General features: G+C 39.0%; 1 long non-coding RNA gene across 1 annotated transcript; it reads left to right on the top strand.

Annotated features, from left to right (window-relative positions):
- Positions 1-2,274: 2,274 nt before the first annotated feature.
- Positions 2,275-7,401, top strand: LOC148188778 (uncharacterized). Its single transcript, XR_015777350.1, has 3 exons — positions 2,275-2,403; positions 4,175-4,308; positions 6,872-7,401. It is a non-coding gene; the product is annotated as an uncharacterized LOC148188778 (long non-coding RNA).
- The last annotated feature ends 6,827 nt before the right edge of the window (positions 7,402-14,228 follow it).

Below are 14,228 nucleotides of genomic sequence, written 5' to 3' on the forward strand. Positions count from 1 at the left end.
CAAGTCAAATGCAGCCTGCAATAACGTGTAAGCGCCAGATGGCATTTTTTAACCCCTAATAATTTTCCGTATCAGAAAACGTCCTTGAGACAAACATCAAACACCGCTGAAGATTATCAGTTGTCTTTGTCTGTCTCAAACACAATTCTGGTAACATCTCTCATGATGTGAAACTTGCCAGAGCGCATAAACGATTACATCCCCCCACCTTCAGTTATCTGCTGACAGTCCTCCTCCTCCCACAAATATTTCAACACAAAAGCCCCAGAAAGTAAACAGGCTTTAACAAGTATTAGACTGAAAGAGGACATTTCAGGCTCTTTTGTGAATCAAAGTGTAGGCAGATGCAATTACAGTACAGCATGAGATAAAGAGGAGCTGGGGAGCAAAGACATCAACCTACCTACATTCCCTCAGAGGGGATTTACTTGATAAAATGCAGAAGCTGTACTGAAAAAGATTGTTTATTACTTTCCTTTGACTTTTTTTCTCTTGCAGTGTCGGACTTAAGACATTCGGCACTGAGGCAGGCTTCACCTGGTGCCCTTCATTATTTTATTTTATTTTATTTTATTATTTATTTATAATTATTTTAATTTTTTTGTTGTTCTTAAAGACAACAAAAATAGGGAACACTGCCTGGCATTATCATAATCATCATATCTGGATTGCAGATATACCATATTATGGGTTGTAAGCATGAGTCCCATTACAGCTCTTAATAAATTACTTAAAATTTACCTATATTAACAAAACAGACAGCAAAAAAGGGGGGGATTAGAAGAATGAGTGGGGCAAATAAGCAAACACATTCCATATTCTCATGAGTATGTTTTCCATTTTGTATGTGCTTCCTTGGTCTTAGAAGAAAAATCAGTCTTTCCATCTCTCTTTAATAATTTCATGCCAGTTATCTAATGCAGGCGGGTTGCATTATAGCCATTTACAAGTTATTGCTTTTCTTCTTATTATTATTATCATTATGTTTATTGTATTTATTACAAAGAAGAACAAGGGCTAAAAAAACCTCAAAACAATAGGCCCACACAGAAATCACATTGTAGGGCTACTACTAAGTCCCTTCTTCATGCCACCTTCACATTATTACACAGAACCAATCAAAAGCAGCTTTGTTTGACTTTTTAAATCTCCTGCGTTGGGTTGCACACATCACACGGGGTGAAAACTTCATACCCATCCTGCCCATCTTCCTATCTTGCTGTCTGTCTCCTTCACACAAACATTGTTTTGGCGCTTTTACTCTCCATGATGTGTTAAAAGTGGAGTCACATTCACAATTCCACAATTGTACCGTATGTACAGAGTGGCCAGGCAGCATAATGGCACACTATTCCCTCCTTGTTCTCTTCTCACATATTTTACAATCTTGGGTGATTAAGTGTCACTTGAGGACTGTGTCCCCTTGTAACAACACCTTTTTACAGTCTGTGCAAAGCCAATTTAGTCTATTTCAAATTACATTTGGCAAGAGAAGGGCTGAATTTTGGAAATGGCAAATATCAACATAAAATATTGGCTGTCTTGGCCTCAAAAAACCCACAGCGGTCAATCTGTACTTTTCACAGTTATGACAGTGATGGATCCCGATGGAGTCTTTTATTATAATCTATTTTGATAAGTTATACTTATGATGATGGCTTACACAGAGGGACCCATCGCAGCTGGAAACACTTGACTCTGCATTCAAATGTGTGTCATTGGAAAGAAAGAGGTGTAACCCAAGATGCCACAATAGCAGCCAAATTGTATGCAAAGCCCAGGGGCTGCATTTCACTGACAGGCAGCTGCATCGCTGCGCCCCTGTGTATCACTGCATCGTGGGCAGTCAGCGAATCACTGTGCAGTGCAATATCGAAAACCAATCCAACCTTTGGGCTTGTGCTGCAGTCATGTAAGTGATACCTCTCAATGCATGCCACATAAATAATGCACCACTCCTGCTGAAGTTATTCAGCTTCTTGGCATTCACTGTTGTACTTTTCAACATCCTAATAGTGTCTGTTCTTTTAATGTGTTTTGTTTTACATTGCTCTTACAGATATATAATATGCAGGCATCACTCCAACTTAGCATTCCCTAACATGCAACACACAAAGTACACACACACACACACACACACACACACACACACACACACACGCACACACGCATTGAGACATTCCAGCATTATCAAACGAGGCTGCTGTAGCTCTTTTGTTTTTCCAGAGGCCAGGCCCGGTCCCCTTTATCAGGTATCAGCATGAGAACAGAAGAGCGAGCCTCGCCTGCCTGGCATCTATCTGCCTCAGACCACAGACACGGTGTCCAGTTTCCGCCAGCACAGCCTCTGCTCTCTCTGCTGTCTCCCGGTGCCACAGACCTGGCTGTGGAAGAACTCATCTGGTAATGTGCTTACCTTGTGAAATGCAAGTCATGATGGCTGTGTTGTTTGTGTATTTGTATGCATGCATAGATTGTGGATTTCACAATTTACATATCAATATTGCTTACATTAAAAAAATGAAATACTGATATTATGTTAATAATGATAATATCAAGTAAATGATCCAGCTCCTTTTAAATCACTTCAGTTTTTTTTTCATTCTTGCTTTGTTTCCCTCCAACAATGCCATCTGGTTGCCTTTTCACCATCCATTAAGTGTAATTGCTCTTTTTGTACACTTACAGTTATGGCTAAAGACTCTCTCTCACCTCCCCATACTTGTATTTCGAGTGTAATTACTCAATAAACAAGGTTAGATGATGAATGACACTGATAGCATTTATTTTTTATTTCTATAGGTATCACAGTAATATTGTTATTGTGAGTTCAACATGAATCAATACACAGATCTTTATAATAATAGAATAATGCAAGAGCTAAAATGTACCAGTGAACTTCTCATTTTGTAGCCTAGACCAAGCTGTTTCCAAACCACGCTGCGTCAAAGACAAAAAAGACAAAATAGAATCACTGCGTTGTACAAAGTAGTTGTATGCCGCCGCGCACCAGTCAAGTTGCAGTTACAATTCATATCCACATCTGTGAAAGCATGGATGCTTCACACACACTTAGCCCGGCAGCACAAAATTTTTTTATGCAGTAAGCAAAGTTTGAAGGTAACGCAAGATTAGTGTCTCCAATTCAGTATCTGACCAATTGTAAGTGAGTTATGATGTTGAATAATGGTCAGGAAAGTGTTTTAGCATTGTGCTGTTGCAGTGAAGTTGACCTTTGACCTTTTGGATATAAAATGTAATCACTTCATCATTATATCCTGCTGGACATTTCTATGAAATTCTGTCATTATTAGTGTATGAATTCTTGCGTTATTTCCAAAAACATGTTTTAGCCGAAGTCAGAGTGACCTTTGACCACCAAATTCCAATCAGATCATTCTTTAACTCAAGGGGAGGTTTGTGCCAAATTTGAGGAAACTCTTTGAAATGTTGCATTTATGGGAATGAGATGGCCATGAGTTCACAGCTACTTTGACCTTTGACCACCAAATTCTAGTTGGTTCATTGCTGAGTCCAAGTAGACGTTGTGCCAAATTACAAGACATTTGCTTTCATGAGAATGGGATGCATGGACGGATGGATGGATGGATGGATGGACAGATAGATAGACAGACAACCCCAAAACATAATGCCTTTGGCGACAGCTATTGCCGGCAGGGCCATGAAAACTCACCAAAATCTTAAGATGCCTTGTAACGTGCCAATATTTTTTAGAAGTGTCTTTCCCCTTGTCTTTTGATAAATGATTTTAAGGATGGAACATTTAATTTCATGTCTGGATGTGAATCTGAACATATCCTAACTTCCTCATTACTCCATGTAGATCACCCTTTTATTATTATTGATTTAACAATGCTTGAAAAGTTAACTTTTTCAATTGGGAAAAACTAAAAGCAATAGATGCAACAAGTTGACACATTTTTTGTATTTAAGTCTATATTTTTCAGTGTACCTGACATGGCTTCCCAAACAGTGCCCCACATTTTGGTCTGAAAAATGACTGTACCATACCCAGGTTTTATCCCCCTATGTTATAAAACCTACTCTTCTCAGTTACAAAGATAAACATGATGTTAAGACTAAGACAGTACAAGTGAACAATAATGTAGAATAATGAAATGATTAGATATTGACCCTTTATATTGATTTACAGGGGTTAAATCCCAATTAATAGCAGCCAACTGGAGATCCCCTCAGGGAGCCACAAACCGGCCTTGACACCGAGGTGGGCGGGGTGGTTGAGGACCAATCAGCAGAGCGGCATGTGACAGCACAGACACTTAACAGGTATGATATAGTATAAATACCCCTAAGCTAAGATGACCATGTGATGACAGTAAAGCATGCAAACAAATCCCAATGAAATCACTGGATAACAAATGAAAAGTGGACCCCCTTTTTCTTGCTTAAACCCGCCATAAATGGCTTAGCAGTAATGTGTATGGAGTACAGTTGCAGACCAACACCTTGGTTAAAAATTACTGACCAGGGATTTTTCTTTATACCAACAAGTCTGACATGAATGATGAAACACAGCCTGAACACAAGTTCACTGTCAGGCATCATACACAGAATTTGTGTGTGAACGTTCTACGCAAAGGAGCAGGGAGGTCTGTGCAAGCCAGAGAAAATGTAAATATACCGAACAGGCTTGAAGCCTTTCTCATTTTTATGAACCAAAGCAGCGAGAGTACAATTTGAAATGCTTTATATTAGTGGTTTTAATACTAATCATCTTGCCGTAAGAGGTCATTGTCAGATGAATTTAATTCTGTCTTAATTATTCTTGCCATAAGGGCAGACATTAACATTTGCTTATGTGTCTGAGAAATTTCAATAGGTCCTTTTTGAACCACCATATGCAAAATGCCTATAGCAGCTCAATGCATTTGCATAAGAAAATTGCTTTTTTTTTTCAATTTTGTGTTACTGCACATTTCAATTTTGGAACTATTATACCGCCTGTTGAGGGTTCATTGAAAGTCAATTGATTTCCCAAAAAGGTGTGGTGAGTCATTCACGACATGAGATTGTTTTAGGCATTGCACATTTTTTCCTTGACTTATCGATTTTACATACAGATGTGTTTAATTCCATTGCTTAGGATGTATATTAGGTACTGATGCAACTGTATCTTAAATCAAGGCAATATATTCTTGTTTTTTTTCAGGGCCTTTGTCCTGTCCTTTGGCAGCATTTTTGTGTAGTGAAGCTGTGCCGGTTTTAAGATACATTACCCAAACTTATAACCTAACCTATATTGAGAAAATAATTAATTAAATCTGTATCCAGACACATGTGCTTATTTTTAGTCTGGCCACACTAATTTTCAGATATTTGTGGTTTATGAGGTGAGATATTTTTACCTGTTAAAAATCTTGTTAAGAGAAATTTTCCCGTTCTGTTGGCAGATAATTGCTTTTTTTCCTTTTTGTTGTTATAGTAATTCTATAGGTGTCTATTTTGTGGGACAGCAAGTCTAAAAATATATTTCCAAATGACTCCATGCTTTATGCTTACAGACTGGCAAGATGGAAAGTTTAGGGGGAAATGATTTTCTAGTGCTACATAATATTCATCAAAGTGCAGCACCGCCTTTCTGAGACAAACAGTCAAGGTAGAAGAACTGCAGCAAACAGACTGTGTTTAGCTGTTTGACAGTTTGCCAGATGGCCCTCTGCTTTGTGGCGTCAAGTCTAAACAGGAGAGGTGGTTTCACACCTGGTTTTATCCCTGTGTATGTAACTGGAATGTCAGATAGTTCAATCCCCTGTGGAACCTCTCCCACTTATTTTCTCTCGCTCTCCATCTTTGTCTTTCAGTCAGAAAGTCTGCACCTTAAACAGAGATGAAATGTTACTTGTTGGTAAATGTGATGGTGCATTGTGTTGATCCCCTGCAGCCATCTTTTTTTTGTCTACGTCTCACGTACCTGAATGTGCAATGTTTTTCTGGGTTTATATTATTTAAAAAATGCCATATGGTTTTCCACCATCATCGGTATCTGTCTTAGGGACTATTCTTTATGAATCAGTGGATGGTAGAGAGTGAGTGTGACTTTATTTTATGTTTTTTATCTTGACCCTTCCAGAACCTACAAATATTTTTTCCTTGCCCCCCTGCCTGTCTGACTGGGGGAAAATGCATGACCCTAACCATATTTTTTTATATATTCACACCAAATGTAAGTATTGCATCATATTTTTTTCACCATTGTCATACATGCAGAAACACATATATTTATGTATATATATGTTTTCTACAGGATGGAGTTCATGGAAATTATTTCTTTTTGGCAAAATTTTAAATGAAACATGCAGAATAGAGTGATTTTAATGAAATATCACTATTTGAAGCTTAGATTTGGTTATGTTTCTTGAGTGTTTGTCACACATGATGTGCTCAAGGAGCAACACAAATGTAAAAAATCTGATTGTACTTTTTGTTGTCACACTTTTTGGCCATGACAAATATTGTGATTTTAGAAATTTAAAAAATATATCTATTTCACTTATCTATTGCACTTTTTCCTTTGACTGATAGGACTGTAATAAACAGAGGAAAAGAGGACGCGGAAGGGAGTTCAGAGGATATTTAAAATAAATAGAAAATAAAACAATTTAAAGTTGTCCCTCCCCTGAGCCAAAAAAATAATAACATGCGTCCCGCCCCAGTGCTTAAAAAAATTATTTGACATGCCTTCCCTGTTTTTCACCACCCTCTCCCCCCTCATAAATAATGAATAGTCCTTTATCTGAATGGATTGCTGTAGATAAGGTTGAGTGGAGAAAAGATAAAACAGTGTCAGTGAGGAACACCATGTAGACTCACTGTTTATTCTCCATTACAGATATGGACCCAGATTATGTCCACTCACTTCCTCACGCCACACATGGTGACGGTATCGCCTCCTGCAGACTTTAATTTCGCCACACAAGCACATAACGAGATGGAAGTACATTCAAGATCATATGGAACTTTCTAAACCCTATGGGGTTGCAAAATGTTAATCTCCAATATGTCAGTATGACTTTCCTGTAAATTATGATGTTTAAAAGCAGCTGTGAACTGTTTACCGGCCATATTGACGGCAGGGCAGCAGAGACTGATAGCGAGCCAGCTTCCATTACTATCAGTCGGTTACGAGACCTCTCCATCCATCTGCCCCCGCTCCCGCCCAGCTACTGCTCGTTTATGCAGAGTGGCCGCAATTTACCGACGGCCATTTTGTCTAATGGATACCATTCATTCATTCCCAGCTTGCTCTTTGGCAGGTGCTTGCCAGACTCCATTAGGAAATGAATCCACTGCGAACGCCCACAACCAACGCCACTGCAGATGAATGGGAAGATCAAAACCTGTCTGACTCCAAGTGCTTCAGTCGCCAGTGTTGAGCTGATTTTGTATTCTGTACCTGCTGGCTACTTCTGTTGTTAGATGTGTAATGAGATGCATTTCGTTGTGAAATTGACCAAACTCCAATTCACCATTAAAGCACTGTGTCATCTCCTCTCTGTTTGACATATTGAATCTCCCCATAAAAACAAGATTATCTATAGGAAGACAGCAGCCTGTAGTAGAAATGATGAGTATGAGTATGTCTCAATGGAAACACAATTTTAAACCAGAAGCCCCACTGCTCACTGTTGTGCTCCCTAATCAAGAACTTTTTGATGTACAGGAACTCAGTGTCAGAGTGAGTCCTCATTTCCATAAGCTGGCCTTAGTTTTTCCCGCACTGTGATTAATTTATTAGCGTTTGATCTATATGTCTCACCAAGGGAAGGAAATACGATCAATAGGTTGACTCTGTGGGTGTATGTGTGTGTGTGTGTGTGGCTGTCCTTCCTAAGTCAGGGAGCTGAGCACTGTGCCAGAAGACAAACTAAGCACTGTGACAAGAAAGTGCCGCATCATCACTGCTTCCTCTTCTGCAGACTTGGTTCGATCCAAAATAGCTGTCCAGCTTCATTAGCTAATTGCACACCCTATTGTCTCTGTGCCACTTTGTGCATTTTCATCTGACCAGCTGTGCTGATTCAATTCAGCCACGTGATATAATCATTAAATTCTACTGCAACTAATAAATCTGGACCTACCTTTTTCCAACAAAATGATATTGACGATTACTGATTAAAGGAGAAGTGTGTAACTAATAACCCCTTTCCATTGAAATTTGCACATGTATGCAGTTTTTTAAAACTAAATATGGCAAAAAACTCCTTTCCTATTGCCAGTCGATCAGACCTGTTTACATGGCTCTGCAGCAGACGACTATGCCTTTCTGAATGTGTGTGTATGTGTATTTTTGTTGTTGTTTTGTTTTGTTTTTTGGTGTGTCATGACCAACATCAGGGATAGGCCAAGGAACACATTGGTAAACAGTAGAAAGCAGCATGGAGACCTGTGAAAACTTAACCATGCTTACTTCTTTTTTATAAATCTGTTACTTATTCAGTCATCTCTTTCAAACCAGGTGCAGACTGATTTGGACCGATGTTTGAGCCCTGTTTGGGTGGAGCTAGATGGTATTTTGTGGTGCCGTGTCATTGCATACCACCAGTAAGGGGGGTAAAATTAAATTGGTCATTCAGGTTTTGTGTTTCCATCAATACAAACTGGTGCCATACTCAATAAATAGTCATGACTACTGCAGAGTGATTTGATGTGGATGTGAATGCCACACATTAAAAAGCCAGATGTTAGTGGGTGATGGTTGGGTTTTTTGTGCAGTGGAAGGGCAACTTAAGAATCATTGTATTTTCATTAGCTTAGAATAAGCCCTTCATATCTACATACAGAGTGAGTTATCTTCTATAGAGTCTATCATGCTGCACCGTCATGTTTCTCCAGAATCGACCAAACACTGGTTCTCGAGACAGCCTTTTTTGTTTTTACACTGAATTGAAGGCAACTGAAGGTTCCCCTTTACCCTTGGAAAAGGATGGGTGAGGGGAAGGATGTGCAGTTGGTTTTAATCTGCAACCTCCTTGTTAGATACTGTTTAATCCTACACACTGATCCTTTAAATCATGATTAATCTCACAGATTCACACATCAATGATCCTCTCCAACACTGTGCGGACTGCTTTGCCATTTTTTGGTAGACCACCATAGTATGCATCATGATCTGGTTGGGCTGCATTCATGCAGTATCTGCAGAACGGGAGGAATGGAAAACCTCTGTTATTCTGACTGTTATCAAGTGTTAGCCTCGGTCAAACTATACGATATACTGTAAATATAAATTCTCTAATTTTATGATGTTATGTAGACCTAAATTTAATAAAAGCCAATGCAAAAAAATGCTATTGATTAGCTGAAAGACCTGTGCCAGTCAGTACGTTTGCATGATGTTACAAAAAGTCGAATTATTGTGTTAGTCCAACTAAAACTGAACTTTTAAAATACATCTACACATGTTACTAGACTAAATCGAATTTCTTGAAATTGACTAATACACCACATAACCTATTGGAAGTTGAGCTATTCTATCATGTAAACACCTCAGTCAAACTTTAACTGGACTATGTGTTCTGCGTGTGCTGCTGTGCAGTCCTCCTTCAGCAGTTAGGGATAGGGAATGTTTGTAAAATGGGTCAGGCATTTTAAAAAATATAAGCAATGGGGAGGGGTTGCTGTTTTTAATTTTGGCTTTGGCTTCGGTGGAGTAAAATGAAAATCGGTTGTTATGTGTGTAAGCCAACCCACATCAATTGACTTTCATGCAGGAGTCCAGTGTGTGCTTCCTGTGTGGGTTTTTCTACACGTTACCATGTGCCTCTTTTGCCTTAATCTAACCATCTGTGACTTTGTTGCCTATCCATTGTGATGGCCTGCGTTGGTTGCCATGTGCTCATGTTGTGTAAACATAAGGATTGTGCAGTGTCATCCCAACATGTGGATTTGTTGGCATCATTGTAACGGGCTGAGTCATCCTAAGGTGCATTTGATGACATCACAGTAATGGGCTGAGTCATCCTACCACATGCATTTGTTGACATCACTGTAATGGGCGGAGTCATCCTACCACATGCATTTATTTACATCACGGTAACGGAGTGAGTTATCCGACCATGTACATTTGTTACAATCACGATAACAGGCTGAGTCATCCTACCATGTGCATTGGTTGACATCATAGTAATGGGCTGAGTCATCCTGACCATGTGTATTGGTTGACATCATGGTAACGAAGTGAGTTAGTCAACCATGTGCATTTGTTGACATCATGGTTTGCTGCACTGTTGGCACTAAGCTAATGTAACATCTACAGTATCACCACTGCTAATTGACAGTATTTGTTTTCATCTATGGCTGTTATTCTTAATTGTTTCCCATAGTAAAACAACAGCCAGCCCAATTATTGCACTCAGGGAATGTCCTTCCAACTAAATTCAGTGTTCCCTTTAAACTAAAATCAAGAAAAACAAGATATTTGATATCCATGAACAGCTATAGAAGGACACCTAAATGGTAGCCAACCTAAAACGGTGGCAGTTTGCTTCCAAAGTGGTCTCACTGGAAGTGCCATACTGAACACAATAAAAGGCATGTTGCCAATGCATTTGGGTAGATTAATTCAGGCCAGGATACAGAGCTGGGCTGTGGCCAGGTAGGGGATGAGAGCCGCCCCTTAGCATCTAGAAGCAGATGTTACCTTATGAATCCCTGCCCAGGAATCTGTGACTCATACCAAATCCCCCCTTCTGCTTAAAAAAACCCTGAGAGCATGTGGAGGAATGAAATGCGGGAAAGGGAAAGAACAAGGGGCGTTGGAGGGTAAATCACGATGTGCGTGACAGAGGGGTGGAAGGAAAAAGGTGGGTAGGATTAACGGATAGATGGACTGTAGATGAATAAGGTAGGTGGAGGTGTAAGTGCAGGAGTGAACTCACCTTTTCAACCTCCCTGCTTTCTCCTCCTTCAGTCTAGCTAGAGTGACAGGCTCCATCATAGGGGAAATATTTCAAAAGCACAGCTGAGTGAGGAGGCATGGCAGAAAATAAACAGGAGCGACGGCAACAGAATCAAAGCCACTGATGAAAGTGCTCCCAACATCCTGTCTGTCACTTAGCAGAGGAGGCCGGCTGCCTGTTGGGACAAGAGCCCTTTGTGGCTGTGAGTGTGCATGCATTCGTGCTACTCAAGTGGTTTTATGTGTGTGTTGAAGTTGAGTGACTGCATGTGTGTTTCATCTCCAAAAAGCACCCCCCCCCCTTCTCTCTGTGTCTCAAATTCACATTCTTATAGCCTTATTGGTAAAACGACCAGAAAAGAGAAATACCACCGGCATTCATTTTCACTTCTAACTAACTTTTGTGGCTGCCTGTCTTGGCCAGGACACTCTTGAAAAAAAGCCTTTTATTAAATATTATTTTTATAATAGAAAGTTTTTCTGGTTAATCAAAGGTTAAATAAATAAAAAAAACAGGTGATTAGAAACTAATGAAAACATACAGTAGGTATGAATAATAAAGGATAGATTCCCCTAAACCCTACACACTGGACCTCTAATACGTATAAAATGTGGCTGTGACTATTTTGTGGACTGATTAAAGTTTTTGTCTCTCTCTCTCTCTCTCTCTCTCTGTCTCTCTCTCACACACACACACACTGTGAAAGCATATGTCTAAGAGAAAGGTGAGTGCTGCTGATTGACTGAGTGGATGTCTCATCAGTGAAATATGTGTAGCTCGGCGGGGCCTGAGAGAGGGGCCCTTGGGTGCAAAAGTAAGGATCTGCTCCCCTTCCTAGTGTCGTTACATTTCATTTCCCACCCACTCGCTCCCTCACCTACTCATTTTCTCCATGTAAAGTGCTATAAGGCTGTCAGGCTCTCTTTCAGTTCTCCTCCTTCTGCAAAACCACATGACACACACAAACACACATACGCACACACACACACACACACACACACACACACACACACACACACATTTGCACGTGTGATGCCCACACACAAACACACAACGCTGTATACTGTTGCAGTATCAGCCTGTTACACTGTTCGTCAATCACAAAATCAAACACTAAGTATGTATGCAATGACAAAAACATTGATTTATGAAATTTGCTCTTATGTTCCCAGTGTCTTGTGATCCTATTGAGCATTTACTTTAGAATAATCAGGAATCTTCATCCAATATACAAGACTTCACAAAATAGTTATATATTTTATCACATCACATTCTTTTAGGTGACACTTTAATCCAAAAGCGACTTAAAATAAGTACATGCACTGCCTGAAGTGCTACGCTTAACTTAATACATTTTATTTAAAAGCAAAAAAGGACCTATTAATCTACAATACTGGGAGAAGGATTTTAATCATAATGTATTTTCCTCCAAGTCTATGAATATGTTTTTTTTTTTTACTAGTGTACAGGGGACATCAGAATAAGAGTTAAGAGTTTTATCATTTATTAAACACATTCATTGCCAGGAGTCAATTCTACTGCGTATGTGTCAAGGTGATTCAAGTCTGCCATTCAGTCAGAGCACCAACTGCTTCTAATACTCTTAAATCAAACAGAGTTCAAATACAGGTTAATTCAAGACTGCTCAAACTAGATAGTCATCTGTGGTATTATCCCTCATATAAAGTGATGGTCTTTACTATAGAAGGCTGAAAAGAGTGAGTTTAGTTCAGCTACAGTTTTAGTTTTTGAAATCAAAGACCCTGGTGATTAACTAATTCAGCTTTACAAAAAGACATGTTTGACAGGGTCACAGTAGTTATGAGCTGCACTCATATTCAAATGATCGCTTCAGGGAGGAAATTAATGAGTTTGGTAATGCTTTCATGATCCAGCGCAAAAACGACTAATGGTTTTTTTTTCTTTGTGATGATCACACGGATTTTTTTTGTTTTGCCTAAAAGTAGTATAGGCATATCTTAAATCATGGTATGTGCTTCCCCCTGCTTGTCAGACTGCTGGGAACGCAGTAGGTGCACACAAGTCCAATGAGATATGCCCATTAAAAACTCAATTTGTGACTATTAAAAGAGAAGAGTTTTATCATTTATTAAACACATTCATTGCCAGTAGTCAGTTTTACTCTGTGTGTGTGTGTCAAGGTGATTCGAGTCTGTTATTCAGTAAGAGTGGAAACTGATTCTAACACTCTTAAATACAGTTCAAATACAGGTTACTGCAAGACTGCTTAGACCAGATACTCATTTGTCATATTATCCCTCAGGTTAAGTGATGGAGTTTAGTTCAGTTACAGTTTTATTTTTTCAAATGAAAGGCTCATCAGACTTAAAGACAATGCTACCCTGCTTATTTAGTAATGCAACATTACAAAAATATATTTTTGACAGGGTCACAGTAGTGACCTGCTGCACTCATATTCAAATGATAGCTTCAGGGGAAGAAACTAAAGACTTTGGTGATGCTTTCATGATCCAGCGCAAAAATGACTAATGAGTGTATTTTTTTTTCTTTCTTTCACATGATCACATGGATTTGGTTTGGGTTTGCCTAAAAGTAGTTAACCCTAGCTAGTATTGAACCCTTTGAACCTTTAGATTTGATATGATATCTTTCAAAAACCACTGGTGATAAAGCAATGAACAACATGATAAGAAATGTTAAACAAATTGTAGGAAATTAGTAGATTAAGAAAATTAGTTTAATGAAGGAAGGGAAAAAAGAAAAAAGGTAGGAAAAACTGTCTAGGGAGGAAATAATTGTTTTCCCTTAATTCTATTAATTTTAAGGTACTTTTTCCAGGTAATTTCCTTGCTAGTTTTTTAAACTATTTTTTGGGTAATTTGTCCTTTTTTTCTGCTAATTTCTTGTTAACTTTTGGGCCATGTGTTCTTTCATCACTAATCGCCTTCTCCCCATATTTCTGAAAGACATCAAAACAATTTGCTCAGGTTTCAGAGGGTTGAAGATCTATTCTACGTATAGAATCTATTTTATATTGAGGTACCTGCTTTCACCCCTGCTTTGTCAGACTGCCGGGAGTGCAGCAGGGGCAGATGAGTCCAATGAAATACACCCATTAAAAACTCAAGTGTCAGTTCTTCGTGCTGTCAGTAGATGGTCAGGTAGATCTTGAAAGATGGCCGAGTGAGAACCAGCTCTACCAAACATTATGCATACACTTAAAGCTGGCACAACATTAAACAGAATTGCTGACAACACTAATTTTTTTTTGTTTTTAATCTAACCAGTCTTCACTCCTGCTCCTCC

This window comes from Plectropomus leopardus, chromosome 9, assembly GCF_026936395.1.
Source record: "Plectropomus leopardus strain MGB_pleo_1.0 chromosome 9, ASM2693639v1, whole genome shotgun sequence".
Lineage (NCBI taxonomy): Eukaryota > Metazoa > Chordata > Actinopteri > Perciformes > Serranidae > Plectropomus > Plectropomus leopardus.